At 44.5% G+C, this 6,381-nt stretch overlaps 1 non-coding gene across 1 annotated transcript; it reads left to right on the top strand.

The window, feature by feature from the left end:
• The first annotated feature begins 655 nt into the window (after positions 1 to 655).
• Positions 656 to 727, top strand: trnat-cgu (transfer RNA threonine (anticodon CGU)). Its single transcript has one exon. It is a non-coding gene; the product is annotated as a tRNA-Thr (tRNA).
• Positions 728 to 6,381: the final 5,654 nt, after the last annotated feature.

Raw genomic sequence — 6,381 nt, 5'->3', positions numbered from 1 at the left:
TTCACATGTTGCCTTCTGTTCTTCATGAGCATGTTGCCTGCACACTCCCTTCATTGCAGACAATAGTGTACTGACCTGCTCCATGTCTGGCTTCTGCACGCGACCCGATGCAGTACGATACCTTGCAAACCTCTGGAACCAACTCGGCCACTCGTCGGCTTGGTTCAGTGCAGTGACCTTTTCAAAGGTACAGGCAAAGATTTCTCCATCTTCGCTTTGGTTTACTGTGGCCCCCATATAATATTCTGATATCTGTCAAGGCGTAGTACAGAATTTATAAGAATCTGACGGTTAAAATAACCTGAGTTTACTCTACACATCTTGCATTGAAGGTTTCATCGACAACTCTCCATGAGGTGCCGTACAGATTATATTACATCACTTCCTGTGATGATGCACATAGTCTATTTATATAATCTGCCCAGTAACAACCCAATGTCCACTCTTATATTATTGTACAGATGTGAGAAAAGCTGAGGATGGGAATGGAACGTCTCAATGAAGATTTCATGATGCTGATGATGTAAATGAGGCTGATCTGTTACCCATTCCACAATCCCTCTTTATTTCTGTGCATGTTTCTCGATGCTGTTTCAACCAAATTGAAAAAGAATCACAAATCCTCCTCTGGAGCCTCAGATGTTCATTAACAAAAGGCATGGTGGCCAAGTGGTAAGGTGTCAGTCTCGTAGACTGAAAGTCACGGGTTCAATCCCCGTTTGTGCCTTTTGATTAGTTTCTCACTTCAAATGTGATGTTTCCACAAAAGATGTGCGTTGCATTTGTTTTGGCCATCTGGAAATCAGTGTCATGTTACACTTTATCCTGGACACGGGGAAGAACGTGAGGAGTAGCCACATGGTTCCTCCAGCCTTCTCTGCCATTGATAGAGTGAAAATATCTGAGGTCCAAGCACTGAACCTTATTACTGTATATATGCCGGATATTGAACAGAGCTATTCTATTAATCCCACATCCCACACTCCTGTCCTTTCCCCCATTGCCCTGTTAGATTTTCCATGTCAGGTATATATCCAAATCCATTTAGAGTTAACATTGAATCTGCTTCCACTGACCTTTCAGGATTGCATTCCAGACCAGAACAACACACTGCTGAAAAAACAATCTCCTCATCACAACTCGAATTCTTTTGTCAATTACTTTAAATGTGTTTCCTCTGGTTACTGACCCTTCTGTCACTGGCAACACTTTCTCCTTCTTCACTCTATCAAAACTTTTTAGGATTTGCATTTCCTGCTGCCTTTGCTGATATAACAAGGCTGAGCACACATCACTAAATGGAATATGATTGGCTCTGAATCATATTTATCCTTCCTGTCAATCTGATGTGGACCTTGTATTTTCCCGGAACCAAACAACCTGAGCAACAAGTGTGGGTTCCAGTGATTCCCACCGCTCTGAGAGAGAGAGGATGTGATAATGAGCCAGATAGAAGAAAGGAGTGAGATAGAGAGTAAAATAGCCCTGGTCTTTCTACTAACCCCCGGCCCCCTACTTAAAATGGCATCATTTTCTCCTGCCTCTCCACATTCTAATCCATTGATTAATGCAATCCTTTCATCTGGAACATAGAACATAGAACAGTACAGCACAGTGCAGGCCCGTCGGCCCACGATGTTGTGCCGAACCTTTAACCTACTCTAAGATCAAACTACCTACATACGCTTCATTCAAGCATCATCCATGTACCTATCCAAGAGTCGCTTAAATGGCCCTAATGTATCTGCTTCTACTACCACCGCTGGCAGTGCATTCCACGCACCCACCACTCTCTGTGTAAAGAACCTACCTCTGACATCTCCCCGAAACCTTCCTCCATCACCTTAAAATTATGCCCCCTGGTGATAGCCCTTTCCGCCCTAGGAAAAAGTCTCTGGCTATCCACTCTAGTTATGCCTCTCATCATCTTGTATCCCTCTATCAAGTCACCTCTCATCCTTCTTCGTTCCAATGAGAAAAGTCCTAGCACCCTTAACCTTTCTTCGTAAAACATACCCTCCAGTCCAGGCAGCATCCTGGTAAATCTCCTCTGCACCCTCTCTAATGCTTCCACATCCTTCCTATAATGAGGCGACCAGAACTGAACACAGATGCTGCCAGACCTGCTGAGTGGTCCCAGCAATTCTTGTTTTTATTTCAGATTTCCAGCATCCGCAGTATTTTGCTTTTATCTCGCTTTCTCTTGCTGGTTTGCTCAGTACCTTTCTCTGTCCGTTCATTTCTGAGTCCTGATAATATCTTCCTGGTTTTCTGTGTGTCTTTCTCTGCCTGCCTCAATGTCGGTGCTGTTACTCAGTGTCCTTGTGTCATTGTGCAGTGAGGGTGAGTCCGTCAGCACGTGTGTTGCTGAGTCCGGGATTCTTGAGAAATCCGACTCCAATCCTATTTTTGTAAAAACATTGGGGAATGAACATATTTCACTAACGGGCAGCTGAAATTGAAAACAGTAGTTAGCAGAGTGGTGCAGCGGAAGTGTGCTGTGCCCATAACCCAGAGATCAATGGATCGAAACCATTCTCTGCTATTTATGTTTGGTAACAATACAAACAGTTCACTTTCAAAACATCAAGTATTTACCTAAAATAACAAGATGCTTCCAAAGGCACTCGATTGCAATCAGCTTCTTCTTTCCAGTGAACACATCAATCAGTAACAAATCACTTTTGCTCACATGAACACAAGCTGCAAACACGGACCAGCCGAGTCTCTCCCACATTGTCAACCCCTTCCTGCAGAGCCTCCTCTCCACCACCAGATGGTGATGTTGGCCACAATAAAAGCAGGACAAATGGTCACTGTGAGGAGACGGTCAGTAACAGAAAATAAAACAATAACAGGGAAAACCTTTACACAACAACAGGGTACATCTTTACACAACAGAAAACATATTTACACAACAGGAAATACCTTTAGATAACAGGGAGAACACAATCATACAAATGCCTTGTTTCTCCATCTCAGTCTCGTTGCCTCTCTCTCTGTCCCTCACTTTTGCTTCCTCACAGTCTATTCTTGGTTTTCTGTGTGTTTTTCTCTCTGTCCCGTTGTCGATGGTGTTACTCAGCGTCCTTGTAACATTGTGTAGCCAGGCTGAGCCTCCCAACACCTGTGTTGCTGTAATAAAAACAGAAAATGCTGGAAATGCTCAGTAGGTCTGGCAGCATCTGTGCAGAGAGAAACAGTTAACAGTTCAGGTCTGTTTCCTTAGCTCACATTAACTTTGTTCTCTCTCCACAGATGCTGCCAGACCTGCTGATTATTTCAAGCATTTTCTGTTTATGTTTCAGATTTCCAGCATCTGCAGTATTTTGCTTTTGGACGTGTGTTGCTATGTCTGGGACTGTTTGAGTGCAATGCTTTTGCTTTGTAAACAGCGTTGAAACAAACATTTATCTCGTTAACACACAGCACTAATACACAGCTGGATATAAACAGCAGCCTGCAGCAGAAGGTGCAGTGGAAGTTTATTAACACAAATAATTCACCAGCACTACATTTACTGCTGCCCACAATCACACCACGCTTCATCTTAACACGTTTTACTCATTATTTACATCAACTTCTTCCTTCCAGTAAACACTTCAATTTGGAACACAGCTTCCAAATCACCTTTATTCACAAACCCGAACACACACCAGCCCAGACTTTCCACTTTCTGTCCACCCGTTCCTGCATCACTGCCTCTCCACCAACAGTTGTTGCTAGACTCATACAATCATAGAATGGCTACAGCCCAGAAGGAGGCCATTCAGCCTGTCGAACCCGTGCTGGCTCTCTGTTAGAGCAACTCACCTCATTTCAATTTTGGAGGTGGGAAAATTTCTCGAAAGAATAATTCGGGACAAAATTAATAATCCCATGGACAAATGTGGGTTAATTCAAGAAAGCCAGCATGGATATCTTCAGGGAAAATCATGTTTAACTGTCCTGCTGTAGTTTTTTGATGAGGTAACAGAGAGGGATGATGAGGGCAATGCTGTTGATGTGGTGCACATGGACTTTCAAAAGGTCTGGCAGCATCTGAAAGGTCACTGACCTGAAACGTTAACTTTGCTTCTCTCTGTACAGATGCTGCCTGACCTGCTGAGTATTTCCAGTATTTCTTGTTTTCATTATGGCACAGAGTTCCCTTTTCAAACTTACAGAATTAACTAGAATAATGTACTCTGAGATTCAAGTTAAATATCAGCCCAATATTTACACACATTATGAGTTTATAAGTTTCAGTATTAATTCCCATAGTGCATCCTGACATATACATTAGATATAACATAACATAAGAACAGAAGAAATAGGAGCAGGAGTAGGCCATTCGGCCCCTCAAGCCTGCCCTGCCATTCAGTAAGATCATGGCTGATCTGCCCCAGACCTCAACTCCTCTTTCATGCCAGCTCTTAGAACATAGAACATAGAAAATACAGCACAGAACAGGCCCTTCGGCCCACGATGTTGTGCCGATCCTTTGTCCTCTGTCAAGGACAATTTAATCTATACCCCATCATTCTCCTTTATCCATATACCTATCTAAAAGCCGTTTGAAAGTCCCTAAAGTTTCTGACTCAACAACTTCCCCAGGCAAGGCATTCCATGCCCCGACCACTCTCTGGGTAAAGAACCTTCCCCTGACATCCCCCTTATATCTCCCACCCTTCACCTTAAATTTATGACCCCTTGTAACGCTTTGCTCCACCCGGGGAAAAAGTTTCTGACTGTCTACCCTATCTATTCCCCTGATCATCTTATAAACCTCTATCATGTCACCCCTCATCCTTCTCCGTTCTAATGAGAAGAGGCCCAGAATGTTCAGCCTTTCCTCGTAAGACTTATTCTCCATTCCAGGCAACATCCTGGTAAATCTCCTCTGCACCCTCTCCAAGGCTTCCACATCCTTCCTAAAATGAGGCGACCAGAACTGCACACAGTACTCCAAATGAGGCCTTACCAAGGTCCTGTACAGCTGCATCATCACCTCACGGCTCTTAAATTCAATCCCTCTGCTAATGAACGCTAACACCCCATATGCCTTCTTCACAGCCCTATCCACTTGAGTTGCAACTTTCAACGATCTATGCACATAGACCCCAAGGTCTCTCTGCTCCTCCACATGCCCAAGAACCCTACCGTTAACCCAGTATTTTGCATTCGTGTTTGTCCTTCCAAAATGGACGACCTCACACTTTTCAGGGTTAAACTCCATCTGCCACTTTTCAGCCCAGCACTGCAACCTATCCAAGTCCCTTTGCAGACGACAATAGCCCTCCTCGGTATCCACAACTCCACCAACCTTTGTATCATCTGCAAATTTACTGACCCACCCTTCGACTTCCTCATCCAAGTCGTTAATAAAAATCACAAACAGGAGAGGACCCAGAACTGATCCCTGTGGCACGCCACTGGTAACTGGGCTCCAGGCTGAGTATTTACCATCTAAGACCACTCTCTGCCTTCTATCAGTTAGCCAATTCTTAATCCAACTGGCCACATTCCCCACTATCCCATGCCTCCTGACTTTCTCCATAAGTCTACCATGGGGGACCTTATCAAATGCCTTACTAAAATCCATGTACACCACATCCACTGGTTTACCCTCATCCACTTGCTTGGTCACCTGCTCAAAGAATTCAATCAGGCTTGTGAGGCAAGACCTACCCCTCACAAAACCGTGCTGACTGTCCCGAATCAAGCAGTGTCTTTCCAGATGCTCAGAAATCCTATCCCTCAGCACCTTTTCCATCAACTTGCCTACCACCGAAGTAAGACTAACTGGCCTGTAATTCCCAGGGTTGTTCCTATTCCCTTTCTTGAACAGGGGCACAACATTTGCCACCCTCCAATCACCTGGTACCACCCCCGTCAACAGAGAAGATGAAAAGATCATTGCCAGCGGCTCTGCAATTTCATCCCTTGCTTCCCATAACATCCTTGGATATACCCCGTCAGGCCCGGGAGACTTGTCTATCTTCAAGTTATTCAAAAACCCCAACACATCTTCCCTCCTAACGAGCACTTCCTCGAGCTTACCAGTCTGTTTCACACCGTCCTCTTCAGTAATACACCCCTTCTCATTCGTAAATACCGAAGAGAAGTACTCATTCAAAACCTCACTTATCTCTTCCGGCTCAACACACAGTCTCCCGCTATTGTCCTTGACCGGACCTACGGTCCCCCTAGTCATCCTCATATTTCTGACATACGCGTAAAAGGCCTTGGGGTTTTCTTTTATCCTACCCGCCAAGCATTTTTCATGCCCTCTCTTAGCTCTCCTAATCCCTTTCTTCAGATCCTTCCTGGCCATCTTGTATCCCTCCAGAGCTATGCCTGTGCCCTTTTTCCTCAACCTTATATACGCATCCTTCTTCT

This window comes from Heterodontus francisci, unplaced genomic scaffold (assembly GCF_036365525.1).
Source record: "Heterodontus francisci isolate sHetFra1 unplaced genomic scaffold, sHetFra1.hap1 HAP1_SCAFFOLD_58, whole genome shotgun sequence".
Lineage (NCBI taxonomy): Eukaryota > Metazoa > Chordata > Chondrichthyes > Heterodontiformes > Heterodontidae > Heterodontus > Heterodontus francisci.
This window is presented reverse-complemented; position numbering and strand designations above follow the sequence as displayed.